Source organism: Capra hircus, chromosome 11 (genome assembly GCF_001704415.2).
Source record: "Capra hircus breed San Clemente chromosome 11, ASM170441v1, whole genome shotgun sequence".
Taxonomy (NCBI): Eukaryota; Metazoa; Chordata; class Mammalia; order Artiodactyla; family Bovidae; genus Capra; species Capra hircus.
The window spans coordinates 44861146-44880436 of NC_030818.1; positions in this window are offsets into that span (position 1 = coordinate 44861146).

A 19291-nucleotide genomic window follows, 5' to 3' on the forward strand; every position below is an offset into this window, starting at 1 on the left:
ATACTAATTGCATACCTTAAATGCATTTAGATAGACTGAAGTTACCTAGATAGAATAGAGTTAGCAAAATTTTAATCTATTAAGACTGGAGAATAATAAGATAATATGCTATGAAAGGCTGCCTCTTAAATCAGTGAAGGAAAGATAAACTTCTGAAAAAGAAATGTTCAGATAACTGGAAACAATCTGATAAAAGATGAAATTGAATCCATTTTCCCCAAACATGATAAACCAAATTGTTGAAAGAATTAAATGGAAAACTAATGAACTAATGAACAAATAAATAATACCTTAAAAGTATCAGAAGATGGGTGAATCTCTTAAAAACCTGGAAAAGGAACCCTTTTCTATCTGTAACTCACAAATCAAAAAGTGAAAAATGAAAGTTGCTCAGTCGTGTCTGACTCTTTGAAACCTCATGGACTGTATTGTCCATGGAATTCTCCAGGCCAGAATACTGGAGTAGGTAGCCTTTCCCTTCTCCAGGGGATCTTCCCAAACCTGGGTTCATTTGAACCCAGGTCTCCCACACTGCAGGTGGATTCTTTACCAGCTGAGCCACAAGGGAAGCCCAACAGTACTCGAGTGGGTAGCCTATCCCTTCTCCAGCAGATCTTCCTGACCCAGGAATTGAACCAGGGTCTCCTGCATTGGAGGTGGATTCTTTACCAACTGAGCTATGAGGAATACCAGAAGTAATGGAGAAAAGGATAAATAAATTCTACTAAAACAAACCTCAAACACCTCTACCTGAAAAAAATCAAAATAACAATGTAATAAATAAAATATGAAAAATTTATTCATAATTCACATCCCAAAGCATTGTTATTCCTAAGAATGTTTCCAAAAGTAGATCAGAAGACTATAAAAGTGGAAGAAAAATTGTACAGAATAATGGGGAAGAGAGAAGAACAGAGAATTCACAAAAGAAATGCAAGTGGCCTTTAAAACTGAAAAGATGTTTAGTCTAACATTATTGGAGAAATTAGAGTAAAAAATTGTGTAAGAGAAATTCAAAGTGACCTCAACTTCTTTCCTTGGAAAAGTTTTGCTGACAATTACTTCCTTGGCAGAATCCTGCTGTTAAAAAAAGTCCAGAATACTAACAAGTTTCCTCTAGACCAGAGTTCAACCCACAAGGCTCTTTTTCAGAATAATGTTTCAAGATATAAAACATAAGTTTACAAAGGAACTGTGGTGTTGGAGAAGACTCTTGAGAGTCCCTTGAACTGCAAGGAGATCCAACCAGCCCATTCAGAAGGAGATCAACCCTGGGATTTCTTTGGAGGGAATGATGCTAAAGCTCAAACTCCAGTACTTTGGCCACCTCATGCGAAGCGTTGACTCATTGGAAAAGACTCTGATGCTGGGAGGGATTGGGGGCAGGAGGAGAAGGGGACGACAGAGGATGAGATGGCTGGATGGCATCACTGACTCGATGGACGTGAGTCTGAGTGAACTCCGGGAGTTGGTGATGGGCAGGGAGGCCTGGCGTGTGGAGATTCTTGGGGTCGCAAAGAGTCAGACACGACTGAGAGACTGAACGGAACTAAACTGAACAGAGGAAAACTTAAAAAAAAACAAAAACAAAACTGCTTCACCCATCAGACTGAACCTGTTTAGTCACTCTGTTGTGTCCGACTCCGCGACCCCATGGACTGTAGCCTGCCTCCTCTGTCCGTGGAATTTCCCAGGCATGAATATTGGAGTGGGTTGCCATTTCCTTCTCCAGGGGATCTTCCTGACCCAATGATGGAACCCACATCTCCTGCATTAGTAGGCAGATTCTTTACCAATGAGCCACCTGGGAAGCCCAAGTAAAATTATCTAGAGAATTTTAAAGACAGAAAAAGTGACAGAGCTATCTTAAACTTCAACCAATAATGAGACCCTTAAGAACAAAATTACACTACTGTTTTGAAACTATTATATATGTAATAGGATAAAGCAAATAATTATGCGAATAATATTAAGAACTTAAGCATAAAATCCAGATGCTATGTAAAAGATGATAATCTTAAATTTGAATTGGAAGTATCCATATGAACTCATTATGTAATTTTCTTTTAATAATGTACATTTCCCATCACTCTGTACTGGAAAGGCCCAGAAGCAAGGACTAATTCAGCTACAATGAGCATGCCTAGTTTTCAAATTGTGGTCTCTTAATAGTATTTCCCACGAAAAAGAACCAAGACTCCTTGACAAAGAACCAAGGATCTGAAGTCTGGGGCAGAAAATGTGTGAGTCTGGAATAGAGTGGAACTGAAAGCAGAGGCACTAATGAAGAATTCTGGGGTCATAGGCACACACGAGCCAAATGAATGCACTCTATCAGCCAAAACTGGGACAAAGGAAGCGTTCAGAAAGCAGGGACTATGATGAATTGAGACCCTCAGAGTGTGCTAAAATCCATGAGATGCTAATGAAAGCAGATGAACCCAAGCTTTAGTTAACTCTGGAGGTTATTAGGCCATCACTGTATTCTGAAAATTGGCAAATAAAGGGAAAGGATCAGGGATTTCTCCTGCCCTCCCCATAAATCATGCAGCAGAGTAATAAAACATTTGTTAATAGAAATTCTTCTTTATGGAAAAGCCCCAATTATTAGAAGGCCGAGCAACACACCATCGTTTTGCAAACCTAAGTGAAAGGAAAGAAACAGACCAAACAGCTGTCACGGGCAGCTGACAGTACCCTCAGAGGAAAGTCTGATGGGAATCTGCAGGGGCTGGATCAGGCTGTTGATACTGGGATCCTTTGTTAGATGTTAACATCACAAAAGAAGGGGCGATGGTCCACTGTGTGCTTCCTGACAGCACTCAAGGGAAAATACACAGCGGCACCAACAAGTGTTCTTGCAAAAAAAAAATTGAAGCTGGATCTGATAGTCTCTAGAACCCAATGAGCGGATCGGTGAAAGGGAAGGAGTTAGTGGATGTATAAAATGACATTACAATGACTTAGTTTCATTGCTATGAACTCTCCTTGCAGAACAACCTGCCCTCTGTTTGCTCCAGAGGGTCCAAGTTATCTCTGTTTGTTTAGGTGTGTAGGACAGCACCCTTGATCTGGCTCAAAACATTTGTCTGTTAATAATATGATCATCCTACCATCAGCCTGGTTCACTTAACAAGTACACAGCTATCACAATCCTGTGACAATCTAGTGTTCTGGGTATGGACCTGCACTACAATATTGGTTTTGGTTTTATTATCATTATTATAATAAATAACAAATTATAGCAATAATAATTATAACACATTATTAAGTTTTATTATGCCCCTCATTTTTATTATTATAACAAATTATAATAGTAATGAATTATTATAAAATATTATTATTATTCAGTTCAGTTCAGTCATGTCCAACTCTGCGACCCCACAAACTGCAGCACACCAGGCTTCCCAGTCCATCACCAACTCCCAGAGCTTGCTCAAACTCATGTCCACTGAGTTGGTAATTATTATGATTAGGTTTTATTATAATTCCTACTGCTTTCCTCTAGTGTGACTGGACTGGGAGAATTCAGGATTTCACAAAGCATCATGAAAACTCTAATATGAAAGGAAATGAATATCTTTATCTTAGTACTAAAATTTCTTACATCTGTTACCTTTATGGACAATTTATTTTTAATCACTGGAGGATGTATCATCCTCTTCTAATTTGATTGACATCCTCTCTAAGGTTCTGAGCCAAGGGCATTTTTAAACTCACTGCAGACACTTTTACTGCTTTCCTAGTCTGTTACTATTTCTATCATATATTAATGCTGCAACATAGAACAGGGAACTTGATGAGAAGGCTAAAATACAATGCCTCTATCTTATTTTCATAGATTATAAGAAAATCTCAGTCAATATCCAATCCTATCTCATTATATCCAACTGTTATATAAATACTGTTTGTTTAATGTCAGTGGACAAGGGACTTCCCTGGTTGTCCTTTGCTTCCACTGCAAGGGACTTAGGTTCAATCCTTGGTCGGGGAGCTAAGATCCCACATACCACTTCGAGCAGCCAAAAAAAAAAAAAATCAGTGGACGAGTTCTAGGAACACTGGCTTTTAGAGACATTTCCCCCTTTAGAAAGAGATGTTCTCTGGCTGACTCAAAGCTTTCCACATTTGAAACAATGCTCATATTAACTCAATATTTCAATAAATGAATAGAGCAGGAGTTAGAACTACGCTGGTAATGGTCTTCCAAACCACTTGTTCTTAATCTAAAATTGGTAAAGACACGGGCCCACCCCACCCGCCCATGTCATATGCAAGTTGAAAGGGATCTGTCGCCTTGCCTTCAGGGAGGGCAAAAGGCATCTGCATTCACTTCTGGGCAGGGTCATTCTCATCTGGGCAGGGTCTGATAAGTACCAGCCCCTTCAGTGATGCAGGCTTCCTTGACTGAACACTCAGCTTGGTTATCAAGCAGGATTAAAAAGCAAGCACAGGGAATGACCTAAAATTGCTGAAGGAAAAGATGAGTGCTGGCCAACTCAGTGAGCAGCCCCATCAGAACCAGAAAGTGGATCCAAACTTGGTGAGGGTCTCCTTCACCAGAGGCAGATGGGAGGCAAAGGGTGGTGGAGACACATCCATCCGCTTGTTTGCAAACATGGGAAACTGGGCAATGCGGCTCTACATCTCTGTTTAAAATGGAAGAGGTGGAGGCTTCTGAAGGCAGGATGTGGGGGAGATGAACGCACAGGAGAGAAACACTGAAAAGAAACAAGCAGATCTTGGCCAGAAAGATGGATATAGTGCTGTTTCGGCTTCTGGGAGTTTTAAACATTTCTTCCTGTCCAGCAGCATCCACAAATGATGGGAAGACTTCACTCGCCCACAGAACAGAGATTGTATTCGCTGTCAGCAGCTTCCCCAATAGGCACGTTGAGAGGATTAATGAAGATCCGGGTGCTACACTGATCGTTGCCATAGAAATGCGTAGATAAGCAGAGCCGTATAAAAGATGTGCCAAATGCAATACTTTTTATCCCCTGGCTGACAATAATGGGGAGGCAGAACGTCTCTTTGCATTAAGGAGCCCGACGGATTAGCTGGAACACAGCCTCTGTGCTCCGCCAGCCTCTGCTGTGTGTGTGTGCAGTTTTTAGATCCAGGCTGTCAGTCTGGATCTAAAAGGGCGCTGGCAGAATTGATACAGCTCAACACAGCACTAGATGTTACTGACCTCAGGCAACCTCATAGCTCAGCAAATGACCAGGACATCAAATAGTCACCTCTGCCAACACAGCGTCTTCATTAGCAATGTGCTATTTTCTGTTTGTTTTTCCTGATTTACAGCAGTGCACAGGGCATTTTTCCCCCTTACCTTTTTCTGCTATAATCTGGAAAATAAATCTAAGACCCTGTTTTTTCATCAGATATCCACGTAAGTCCATTCTACACCCACTTGAAATCTTACACTTTTGTCTCCTGGTTTTAAAAGACTGGGAATGGAATGGATAAAGAAGATATGGTATAGATATAAAATGGACTATTACTCAGCCATAAAATGGAACAAAATTGGGTCATTTGTAGAGATGAGAATGGACCTAAAGAGTGTCATATGGAGTGAAGTAAGTCAGAAATAGAAAAACGGACATCGTTTATTAACATATATATGTGGAAGCTAGAAAAGTGGTATAGATGATCTTATTTGCAAAGCAGAAATAGAGATATAGCTGTAGAGAACAAATATACTGATACCAATGGGAAAGGTGGGGGGTGGGATGAACTGGAACATTGGGATTGACACATATACACTATTGATACTGTATATAAAATAGATAACTAATATAAATACATAAATTTTAGATTTATATTTTAAAAGTACATAAAATAGATAATTAATCTACTGTATAGCACAGGGCACTCTATTTAAACTGCAAAAGGAGGGGTTATATGCATACATATAGCTGATTCATTTTGATATGTAAGAGAAACTAACAGGGGCTTCCCAGGTGGCACTAGTGGTAAAAAGCCCACCTGACAATTTAGGAGACTTAAGAGACACGGGTTTGATCCCTGGGTCAGGAAGATCCCCTAGAAGAGGAAATGGCAACCCACTCCAGTATTCTTGCCTGGAGAATCCCATGGAGAGAGGAGCCCTGCGGACTACAGTCTATGGGGTTGCAAAGAGTTGGACACAACTGAAGCGACTTAGCAGCAGCAACTGTGGAAGCTAACACAACATTGTAAAGCAACTAACTCCAAGAGCAATTAATTAATAAGAAGGTGTTGGAGGGGGGAAAAACTGGGAGTCACACCAGCCCAGGAAGAGAGAAGGATATTCAAGGAGGGGAAAGTGGCTTCCCTCCACCCCACAGTCTCGGGACTTCACAGCTTGGACTGTCCCCCACTCAGACTAAACCCACATTTCAGGATGATGTGGTTGACAGGGAATACCTAGGAAAGAGAATAGAAGACAGCAGCAAGGGTGGTGTCTGCTGAGTGCTTTTCAGAGGGAGGGCCTCCCTCCCAGAGCCCAGTGCTGGTCTCACAGAGCCCATTTGGGCTTGAATTATCTTCATGCAGTTTGGAGTGGCAGCATCAGCATTTCATGTGGATGCATGCATGGGGCGGGCCGTGCACATGTCTGGTATGGTAATGGATGGGCGGGCAATGCATGCATCTGCTGTGGTAATGCAAGGGATGACCACTGCTGTTTGATGCAGAGGCAAAGTCGTAGCTGTGAGCAGGGAGAGCAGGGTTGGGGTCAGGCAATCCCCTCTTTTGGGGTCAGAGGTGAATGAAGGCTGCTGTCTGAATACCACTGTGGAGCCCACAGTCAAGGTGAGCCCTGAGCATCTCCAGCTTAATCAAGGAAAGCAGCCCGAAGACAGCCCACCTGGTGATGCTGTGCAGACTCAAAAGAGACTGTGCATCCCTAGACGTCTCACTCCTCCATCAGCTAAAGCTCTCCTAGAGTGAACACACAGATCTGCAACAGCTGTGACAGCTCCCTGGAGTTGCGCAGTGTGCAGCCTGCACAACCTGACAGGGCAGCATGGAGTGATCATTGTGCTGCCACTGCTCCAGAGATACAGTATCTGTAGGGACACCTACGTGACAGAGCCAGTGGGTCAGGAAGAACCAGGCTGGTGCCTGTGGGCTCCACAGGCACCAGCACCATTGTTCAGCAACAGGTGGGTCAGTCTCAAGATTACCAAGCCAGTCTGTGTACTGGGATCTTCACTGGCCTAAATCAGCCCCAGGGAGGACCTGTCGGGTCTTGTAAGGATCCAGACCCACTTCTATGAGCATTTGGAGGTGACAGGACAGACTCAAGAATTAATGAATGTGGCTGTAGAGAGCACATCGGTTCTCCCAAATGCTGATCTTAGAACAAAAAGGGGAGTCTAAAAAGTAATGAACTTAGCATTTGTTTCAAGGATTTATTAAAAAAAAAAAATAGCCAAATAACCCCTAGGTCAAGTGAAAGAAGAAATCATAAAGAAGAAGCTGGGACTTCCCTGGTGGTCCAGGGGTTAAGACTTCACCTTCCAATGCAGGGGGTGCAGGTTCGATCCCTGGTCGGAAGCTAAGATCCCACACACTTCAAAGCCAAAACAAACACAAAACATAAAATGGAAGTGATATTGTTACAAATTCAATAAAGACTTTAAAAATGGTTCATATTCAAGAAAATATCTGAAAAGAAGCAGAAACTAACCCAGTCAGGAGAAGTGTGTTTGTTGGGTCAACCAGGGTTCCAGACCTGTGTTTCTCTCTCTCTATTATCAGTGTCTGCCTCTGTCCCTGTCTTTCTAAGGCACATGTTCTTTACCTCAGACACACACATGCACACACACACACACGCACACACACTCACACACTGCATTCTACAAACCATCTGTCCTTTGCTTTAGGGTGGAATTTGCACTTCTGATCTAATTCTCAAGGTTTAAAAGCATAAAAATAGATTTGTCTATAAGTTCTCCATCAAGGAAATTTTGGAGACTGTTTCAGACCATATTTACTTGGCTCTAGCTCTGCCTCATCGCAGCTTCTGAGCCTCTCCGCACAGCCGAGCGTGTGCAGTCTTAGCACACTTTCTGCCCTGAGTGAAGACTGCAGCCTTGGACATCTGGGTAGCGTGGGTGGTGAGCTTTAAGGCTCGTGCTTATGTTTCTGGAAAGGGGAATATAGCCATCAGGTTGGTTGAGTTTTCCTTGTGTTTGGTACTAGACAGAGCAACAGTGGATTACAGAAGACAACAAATCTGAGACAATTTCTGTGTGTATGTGTGTTTCCGTTGCTCAGCCATGTCTGACTCCTTGTGACCCCATGGACTATAACCTGCCAGGCTCCTCAGTCCATGGAATTCTCCAACAAGCTTCCTGGAATCGGTTGCCATTCCCTTGTCCAGGGGATCTTCCTGACCCAAGGATCCAACCCAGGGTACTCCTGTGTTGCAGGCAGATTCTTTACCATCTGAGCCTGTAAGGAAGCCTGAGACAATTTCTAGACACTGGAATTCCACAACCTATGATAACACACCTGCACAAATAGCTTCTCATATTGCTAAGGGTAAATGCAAAATAGCCAGTCAATCTAGGTGAAAACAAGAGTTCAATAAGTGGAAGAAAAATCACTCAGACGGAACTCGCCTCATGTAGAAATGGCTCAGGAGTTGAGTGAGGACACAGACGCTGGAAGCAGGATTATGAGGAAACAGCCTTCACTTAATCAGGGTCCAGATGGGCTGAAGTCAGAACACAGCATCCTGATTTGCACATGGTCTAGTTCTCTGAGCCGCGAGAAAATGCTGTTCCAATATCCGAGGAGGATCACTAATTCAAACCCTCGTTCTTCTGACCTGCGGCCAATCCCTCAGCCTCACACAGACGCCTCCCTTCATGTGTGCAGAAGGAATAAACCTATCACTCCAGCTCAGATGTTCACTGGGGAAATTAACTAACACTTTTAAAGCTCTTCTTATAAGAACCACGCCATGCAAAAGGAAATTGGCTTATCCATTTAATATAGCAGTTGGTGACGGAGGCTCAATTGTGTCATGGAAAAGACGCTCTCCTAGAAGAGGGGCAATCAGGTTCAGTCCTGGTCAGCCATGTTTAGCATCACAGCCTTGAATACAACACAAGAATGCCTGAACGTTTGCACCAGCTTGGATGGACCTGGGAATGATCACACTAAGTGAAGTGAATCAGACAGAGAAAGACAAATATTATATGATACCACTTACCTCTGGAATCTTAAAAAAATGATATAAATGAACTTATTTACAAAACAAATAGATCCACAGACATAAAAAACAAACTTATGGTTACCAAAGGGCAAAAGCAGGAGGAAGGCAATAAATTAGGGGTTTAACAGATATATACTACTATGTGTAAAATAGATAACAAACAAGGACCTGCTAAATAGCACAGGGGACTATATTCAATATTTTGTAATAACTTATGAGGGAAAGGAATCTGAAAAAAATAGATGCATATGTGTGTATGTATAACTGAATCACTTTGTTGCACACCTGAAATAACACAACTTTATGAATCAACAGTAGCTTCTGGTGGCTCAGATGGTAAAGACTGCCTGCAATGCAGGAGACCTGGGTTCGTTCCCTGGGTTGGGAAGATCCCCTGGAGAAGGAAATGGCTGCCCGCTTCAGTATTCTTGCCTGGAGAATCCCATGGACAGAGGAACCTGGTGGGCCACAGTTCTTGGTGTCTAAAAGAGTCAGACATGACTCAGCAGCTAATACACACACACACACACACACACACACACACACACACATACACACAAATTAATTATACTTCAGTTAAAAAAAAAAAAACCACTTGACTCCATCATCTGTAACTCAAGACATCTATATCTGATGAAATTGCTTTTACTAACATCCTACAATGCCATGGCCACTGCACATGTGTGCACATAATAGATAAATAACAGAGACAGATAAGGATAGTACAGTTCTTCCCAAATTTTGTGAAATAAACAAACATGGAAATATTCTCTGTTGTGCTGAAAAGTATTAAACGTGTTGAGAAATATAATAAAAAACAAAACTAAGTAAAATTGCTGCAGCTAAACATTTGCTTGAGTTGAAGTCATTTCTAAACACTATCAATTAATGATGCCCTCAACAAAGGCTCCTCCTATGATACTATCCACCCTGTCCACTCCACTACTGTTAGCCCAGTGCTTCTCCCTGCCCCTGGAAGACATCACTTCTAATTTCTTAGCAAAGCGCATCCTCACCTCCTGGAAACCTCTTCAACAAGGAAATCACTGCATCTTTGGGATTATAACGACCTTCTTCTAGCCATGTCTCCAGTGACTGTTGGATTCTTTCTACAATCTACTTTCTCCAACCTTCTGTAGCAGGAGTGTGTGTGTGTGTGTCTGTGTCTGCATGCAAATACACGCAGACACACACCCTCAATAAACATTCTAAAGCACATAGAAACCCAGAAAAGTTATTAAAGGAATTTGACAGTGATACTTTTTCAACTATAAAATGCAGACAATGCTAGTACTTATCTCGGAGGACTGTTCTGAGGATTAAATGAACATTCAATAGATAGCACATTTTAAATATGCCTGGCCATGGTGAGTGTGAACCACTGTTATTACCTTTATGATTCACTCAGTTTAAGCTTGAAGCAATATCTTATTCCATAAATGGCTGCCAATCTTGACCCATTATATCAAGATTATTAAATGGCTCTATTTATGTAAAAAAGGCTCTCACAATCATAGGGGAATTTCACAACCAGAAAAATACCCCAGGAGACTATTAAGTCCACAGTGTCTAGGTTGACAGGACAATTATCTTGTCCCTAAGTGAACATGCTCTTCCAGTTCCATAACCATCCCATTCATGTCCATTTTTTCCACTCAACAGTCTTCACATCCCCTCAATCTGCTTCTGTGTTTCATGTCATTGCACCATGTCTTTGTCAGTTACAGTGGATAACTAAGTAACACCCACATCCCACTGTCATTAGTAAGCTGAGAAATTCAACTGGAGAAAACATTTTCAGGACAATGGCTCACTTTTAATATCTTTATCGCTTATATGTTTATGCTTTTTGCAATTAGGAATATTTTAAAACCATCTATGATTCAAATTTTGAAAATGAACATAAGGTTTGATCTAAAAGTCAAAGCCTATAATTGGAGAAATGGTCTGAGGTTGGTGTGCTCTTTGGAGGATCCCTTGATATTTTTTTTCTAATCTGCAGTGGAGGAAGTGTTGCTATCTATCCAGTTAGAAAGCATATTATCAGGAACCAAAGATTAAATAGTGCCATGTAGCAAATTCTGGGTTATCTGTTAGAATTTCTACTGCAGGACAACTTTACACTGTCCTGTATAGTATTTCAGTCAGTTCTTCCTGGGGCTAGACGGGGCTTAACTGAGTGAATATATTCTCAATTTACTACTCAAACCAACCAACCTTCAGGAAGTCTGACCTGCTATAAAAATATAATCAATAAAAGAAAACAAAAGAAAACAACCCTATTAGAAATTTTCACAGAAGTTACTTTGAGATTGTATGTTCTATTAATTAATTTCATTGTTCTCTACATGGTGTTCATATTAGAAATCTGACAAAAGAGTGAAATACTTATCGATTTTGCAGGTACTATAATCGGCTATCTTTTTTATATTTTTATTCATTTATATATTTGGCTGCACAGAGTCTCAGTTGGGACCTGCAGAACCTAATTCCCTAATCAGGGATCAAAACAGGACCCATGCATTGGAAGCAGAATCTTAGCCACTGGACCACAAGGGAAGTCCCAACAGGCCATCTATTCTTTTTTAAAAAAATTTATTACTTTTTATTAAAATATAGTTGACTTACAATATTATATTAATTGTGGGCGTACAGCATAGTGATTTAATATTTTCATAGATTATATCCATTTAAAGATAGTATAAAATATTAGCTATATTCCCTGTGTTATACATTACATCCATGTAGCTTATTCATTTTATACATAGTAGTTTGTACCTTTTAATCTCCTACCCCTCTCTTGTCCCTCCCCAGTTCCCTCTCCCCACTGGTAACCTTTAGTTTGATCTCTATATCTGTGAGTCTTTTTCTAGTTCATTAAATTTAACCATTTGTTTTAATTTTAGATCCCACATATAAGTGGAAAATGTACAATACTTATCTAACTTATTTCACCAAGCATAATACCCTGTAGGTTGGTCTATCCATGTTGTTGCAAGTGGCAAATTTTCATTCTTTTTTACAGCTGAGTATGAATAATTTTTATTGTGCCAATAAGCCATCTATTCTTAAAACGAGGTTTATAGAACAAATCGAGCGAGAATCTTTTATTCCTATTTTTTGTGTGGCTACAAAAATCATGAATGGAATACACACCCATTTTGTAATTAAAAATGAGAGAAAAATATTAAGAAGTAAAAAGAAGTCTTCTGGTCATGGAAATGGCTAAGTGATCCCACCATGCTCCTTCCATTTTCCACGTTTAGTATCAGAACGCTTGGCCCTCTAAGTGGGTTCGCTGAAGCCCACCAGAGACAGCCTTCTTCCTTGGGGGCCCCTGGAGTAATTTAAGTGCATCCACTTCCAGATCACAATTCTGCAGGGAAGCCACTTAGTCCTCCTGCTCTCCCGTAGGCTAGAACAGACTGATGCTGGACCAGCCTTGGACAGGACGAAGAGGACTACACCCCAGAGCGCAATAGAGAAATTGGGATCCCGACTGAGCTCCAAGGGCATAGCCTCCTGCCAGCTCTGAACCACCTGCCTGCCTCCAGGCTCTTGTATGAGAAACACGTGTTTTCTGGTCTGATGAAGCAACTATATTTTGGTGTCTTTTTTTTTTGTTTAATATCAGTTTAGCCTCTTCCTTAACTGATACATCATCCTACATCCCACTCTCCTGAAATGACATATGATTTTGACATAGGGCCATTTGGCTGCTTTTTTTAAGCACTTAAAAATAGACTTAATCTGTCTGTACATAATTTTGCATTCTTTTTGTTAGCTTGATATTTTGCTTAATGTACTTTCCATGTCATTAACAAATTATCTTCTTCATCAATCTTACAAGTCATCTTTATAATGACATATTCATTGTTGTTATAAGGGCATTGTGCGCTGTGCTGCGCTAAGTCGCTTCAGTTGTGTCTGACTTTTTGGGACCCTATGGACTGTAGCCCACTAGGCTCCTCTGTCCATGGGATTCTCCAGGCAAGAATACTGGACTGGGTTGCCATGCCCCCCTCCAGGGGATCTTTCTGATTCAGGGATTGAACCCATGCCTCTTACATCTCCTGCATTGGCAGGCAGGTTCTTTATCCCTAGTGCCACTTGGGAAACCCCACAAGGGCATTACTCATGGCCATTTCAAATATATTCCGTTATGTACAGTATTACCAACAAAACACAACTTTTGTTCCATCAGAATTGTGCAGTTTTCCTCATAACGATCTTGTGCATATTTTGTTAGATTGATACTTGAATGTTTCATTTTTGAATGAGAATGCTGGTAAGGTTTTGTATCTTTTAGATTTTTAAAAGTAAATATGTTAAATATTCTAAACTTAAAAAATCAGTTTTCAATAAAACTGAAAGCAATATGTGGGAAAGATGACAAAAGTGAAAGACGGAAGGACATTCCAGCTCCAATTTGCTTTGTCAAAGCACTTGGAATGGGCACTCAGCTGTGTCTGAATCTTTGTGACCCTATGGACTGTGTAGCCCACCAGGTTCCTCTGTCCATGGGTTTCTCCAGGCAAGAATACTGGAGCGGGTTGCTGTTTCCTTCTGCAGGGGAATCTTCCCAGCCCAGGGATTGAACTTGAGTCTCTTGCATCTCCTGCACTGACAGGAGGACTCTTTATCACCACGCCACCAGGGCTTCCCACTGAAGCACTGGATCATGTTCCAAAGAGCCTTCCCTTTAACATCCAGCCCTGCCCCCTCCCCCTCCTCCATCACTGACATAATATTTTGTTGGGGAGTGTTTTCCTTTCTGTTCTGTGTCACCAAGTGGAGTGTGAGATCCCTAAGGGCAGCAACCATTTCTTCAACCTTTTTTAATCCCCAGCACTGAGTACAGGTATACATATGGCAGACTTTCTAAAAATATTTTTAATAGTAATGAGACTGTTGTGATTTAAATATAAACCATGGCCATGATTTTCCCAAAATGCTCCAAAACATCAGTCTGAATAATTTATAGCCATCACGTATCTGTATAAGCTTTTAAAGCCCCATAAAATCAAAACATACCTTATAGTTTTAAAATGTAGGTTATAAAAATAATGAAAATGTAAACAGATAGATTTTTAAAATAACAAACATTGCAGCCAAGCACACATCTGAATAAACAGTGCATTTCAGCTGCAAAAAAGTTGTTATAGATGGAGAGCAAAACCTTGGCCAACACAACTTAAAGTTTCCACATGTACTATAAACTTCCAGTGTCAACCTGAACTTTATCTGAAAGGTTATTGCTAATATTTCAAGCCATATGCTGAAAACACTTTCTATTAAAATATTGACTGTATTTCCCTATTTTGACTCTCTTTCTTAAAAAGACAGTTCTCAGTTGAAATCAATCTTTTCCAGCCAATTTACATGGAGGATTAAGGGTCATTCATCTGTATAGTCCTGAGAGAGAAAGAAGAGATACAGTTGGTATCAGCCGTAAAGCAAATCCTTGGGCACCTGGTCACACTCAAGTTTCTGCTGGGACCACCAGGATGGAGGAAAGTGGGGTAAAGCTGCCTTAAAAGGTGTGTACTTGTTCAAAAAAGTGGGAGACACTGAGGGGGTCCGAGGCTGTCCTGCCAAGCCACATCCACAAAGACCTTGGTATTCGCGGCACCTCCAAGCATGTGATTCCCCAGATGGAGGATAGTCAACAGTGTCTTACTATGGAATTCATTAAACACGAACTTAGCTCTGTGAATCCATCCATCTCCCACCTGTGTCTACACTCGCTGCAGACAAACCCCACCTGCCCCTGACTCTCTACCCTCCACAGCCTCCCCACCTGCTCCAACTCACAGCCAGCCTCCTCCCCGACACTTCAAGCCTCAACCAAAATTATAGCTCCCTCCAAAAACCTTGCTGACCCCACCTGATCCCACTTCTCTCCAAATCCCCCAACCCCTTTATGACGATGTGTCGACTCTGGGTGCTGGCTCTTGGTGTGTAAGCTACTCACCTCTCTGCGGCTGGGGGCTGCCTGAGAAGGAGATCTGCTTTCCCATCATCACTCAAGTCCTGTCTGGAGGCTTGCAGATCCATTTGCACAGAGCAGATGCTCAATGCACATTCACCAAACTCGACTGGACTTGGTAAATCTTTAAATGTTCAATACATGACACACAATGAAAATGAGTGCAGTGCATTCAGAACTGACTGGCTTAGTGAAAAGATGAATAAGGCATGGAAATCTCATTGAAATTTGAGGAGTGTGTACCACTCACCACCTTGTCTGATGGATGAACTGCATTTCCTTCCCTGGGGTCTCCCCATGGTGGGCAGAGGAGACTCAGTTCTCTTCCTGCCACTCCATGCCATCCCGCCCTCCATCAGGTAGAACAGCACCAATCTGTGAGCAGTTACAAAAGCAGAAACCCCCATCAGCTCATCTCTTTGTCTGGACACAGGGCTATTCTGGAAACTGCACATTCGAGGTACCAACGAATGTCAGGTAAGAGGGAGAACAAAATGATTGATTGCCCTTTTCTGCAGAAGAGCTCAATCCTGAATGGAAAGCTTGATTGTCAAACCACTGACACAAAAACAGAATGAGTGGATGGGCTATTCTGATGGTGAACTTCATCCTGAGAGCTCCCTGCCCAGGCCTCTAAGTACTGCATGATTACACGTGATTGACAGGTTTTGGGACCAGGGGGTGGTGATTTATAGATTAGCCTCGTACTGGCTGATGAATGGGTAGTCAGGCTTCCTGGTCACAAGCCTTTGGGAGCTCAAGGACTCTGGCCTGCTGGGTTTGGAGAGAAATGACTCTCTCATCTCAGCACAGTCTGAGGGAGCTTGTACAGGCTCAGGAGAATGCCTCTGATGGCCTTATCTTCTGATGGAAATCAGGAATCATCTGTTGTCTCCAGCTGACTGTAAAGCTTCAAACTGTTGTAGACCACTGAAGCCACAAGCTAGAATTGGTGTGCACAGAACAAAGACAAGATGTATAAATCTTCATTCCTTTCATGAAGAAGTATGGTGCGTTTTCTTGGCAGGCAAACTGATGAAGTATGGCAACGGGGATGCTCTGCTGCTGCTACTGCTAAGTCGTTTCAGTTGTGTCTGATTCTGTGCGACCCCATAGACGGCAGCCCACCAGGCTCCCCTGTCCCTGGGATCCTCCAGGCAAGAACACTGGAGTGGGTTGCCATTTCCTTCTCCAATGCGTGAAAGTGAAAAGGGAAAGTGAAGTCGCTCAGTCGTATCCGACTCTTAGCGACCCCATGGACTGCAGCCCACCAGGCTCCTCCATCCATGGGATTTTCCAGGCAAGAGTACTGGAGTGGGGTGCCATCGCCTTCTCCCCAGGGATGCTCTAGTAAGATAAAAAATAGAGTTTTTACTTTTTTCTTTTAAAAAATACCCCCATGGCTGCAAATATAGAGCAAGATGAAATGATGTGTGCAGACAACCTAGAAGGTCAATAGTGAAAAGTGAAGTTGCTCAGTCATGTCCAACTCTGATCCCATGGACTGTAGCCTACCAGGCTCCTCCGTCCATGGGATTTTCCAGGCAAGAATACTGGAGTGGGTTGCTATTTCCTTCTCCAGGAGATCTTCCCGACCCAGGGACTGAACTCCCGCGTTGTAGGCAGACACTTTACCATCTGAGCCACCAGGGAAGTTCAATAATTCTTCATGTTACTTCAGCCCTTTTTATAGAACTAAACATAGGAAACAGGAGTTTCATCTGTCTCTGAGGTAGAAACATGTAGGTCTCTTTGAAGGAATTGGTCCAGATATAAAGTTAATAAAGAAGAAAAGAAAATGCCCAGGGATGGAGAGAGTTATGGATTATGGACCGCTCCTACTTTGGGGGAGGAGATGGATGGCGTCATCTGTTAGGTCTGATGGGCAGCGTCTTGGGCTGGTTCTCTAAGCAGACATGGAAATCAGCATGTATATGTGTCAGGCACATTGGGAGGCAGTGTCCTTTCTAATCTGTACTCCAGCTCTGTGGAGCTCTGACCATTACCGATGCCATTTTTCAGCTGATGGATGCACAAAAGGTTAACTGGACTCATAGAACAAGCTAAGTACAGACGTAGTTAACAGAGCAGTGGTCTGCACCTGAGCATTTCAGTCCAGAGCTTGAGTATTTAACCACTTTCTTTTACTGCAAGACGCTCCCCCACTGCACAGGTGTAAATACACCCTCATGCAGACACCCCCTCCCAGGAGAAGAAGGCTGACAGCTACTGGTCTACTGGGGGGCTCTCAGAGAACATTAGGCTCCCACCACCTTTCCCCACCCCCATAGTAAAGTGATGCTTCCTTGTGGTGATGTTTCTGCCTATGTTTATAAAGAACAGGGTGCTCGAAAGTCCAAAACCAGAATGAACTTTTTTTTTTTAAAGATGAATGAAAATCAGGCAGGATCCCTGGATCTTCATTTTTATCATCAATTCATCTCTAAAACCTGGGTTTCCCAGGTGTCTCAAATGGTAAAGAATGCAGGAGACAGGGGTTCCGTCCCTGGGTTGGGAAGATCCCCTGGAGAAGAGAATGGGAACCCACTTCAGTATTCTTGCCTGGAGAATTCTATGGACAAAGGAGTCTGGTGGGCTACAGTCCATGGAGTCAAAAAGAGTCAGACACAACTGAGCAACACACACACACACACACACACACACACACACACACACACACACACATCCCTAAAACCTGCTCTGAGCAGGCATAGTGCTGTGGAGACCTACCACATGAGCTCTTTAAGGAGCGCAGAGCCCCATCTAGGAAAAAGGCAAGGAAGAAGATGATTCTAGTCCTCAGTGGACATCTTGGAATGGACACAAAGCTGCAAATACTCAGGGGAGACTTACGGGCTCCAGTTGTCATCAGCCTGTGTCACAGCCTCAGGTCCAGATTTTGCTTTTCTCAATGTCTTGTTCTCAATGTTTTTCTTATGAAATGTCACTTTCCTCAAAAAGACAGATTATATGTTAATGTCTTGTTAAGGGAGGATTCTGGCTATTAATAGTTTATTTCAATTTAATTGATTCCTTTCATGCATGTTCATGTATGTTAATATTTAAATCAATTGCTTCTCCACTAAGCATTCATCAGTTAAGACTTAGAGAAAAAAGAGAAAGGAAAATTAAACTGGATTTTTTTTTCAAATTACAGATCATGTTCAAAATGAAATACAAGGTGGAAAATATTTTTAAAAGGCACGTTCACCAAAGCAAGATGTCTGAAAAATTATTATATTACATAAAAATGTGACATCTGATATACTTTAGAATTCCTGGATGCTTTGAAGCTGAAGGTAACCAAGCAATGGCAGATGCGGGAAAAGCCCTCCTCCCTTCCTCTTCTGCTGGAAAGCAGGGCATTCAACTTTCCTTGTGGAGGAGACTTCCTCCCCTTCCTGGCCAGGAGGAAAATCACCATTACTCTGAGAGAAAGGAGGTCAGTCAGCACCAAGTTGGATCCGCAAGAAATCACCTTACTGAGAACCCTTAGCTTCCATTAGTTTTCTCACACATGTACCTTCCCAAACTTACCACCCAACTCAGAGCACAAACTGTGACTTTGTCTTGTCACTTTCTTGCACTTGTCTTCCTCTGTAATGAGGTATCTAAGCTCCTAGTTCTATCGCCACTTTGATTAACTCACCCTGCTTCTCCTCTGCGCTTGTGTCTTGCATACATAAATGAAAACTGTTTTCCCCTCTCTGTTAATTTGTCTTTTAACAGTTTAATTCATAGGCTTAATTCACTGAACCTAAGAGGGTAGAGGAAGACTTTTTTCTTCCCTGACATTAGCAAGGAATTTTTTTCCACCAGGTCAGATATAAAAAATGCTTGGGGGTCCTAAGATGGTGGAGGAATAGGACGGGGAGACCACTTTCTCCCCCACAAATTCATTGAAAGAACATTTGAATGCCGAGCAAATTCCACAGAACAACTTCTGAATGCTGGCAGAGGACATCAGGCACCCAGAAACGCAGCCCATTGTCTTCGCCAGTCTATGCCTGACGCAGGATACAGCATGCTTGGGGCTGGTGCATGGGGATGACCCAGAGAGATGTTATGGGGAGGGAGGTGGGAGGGGG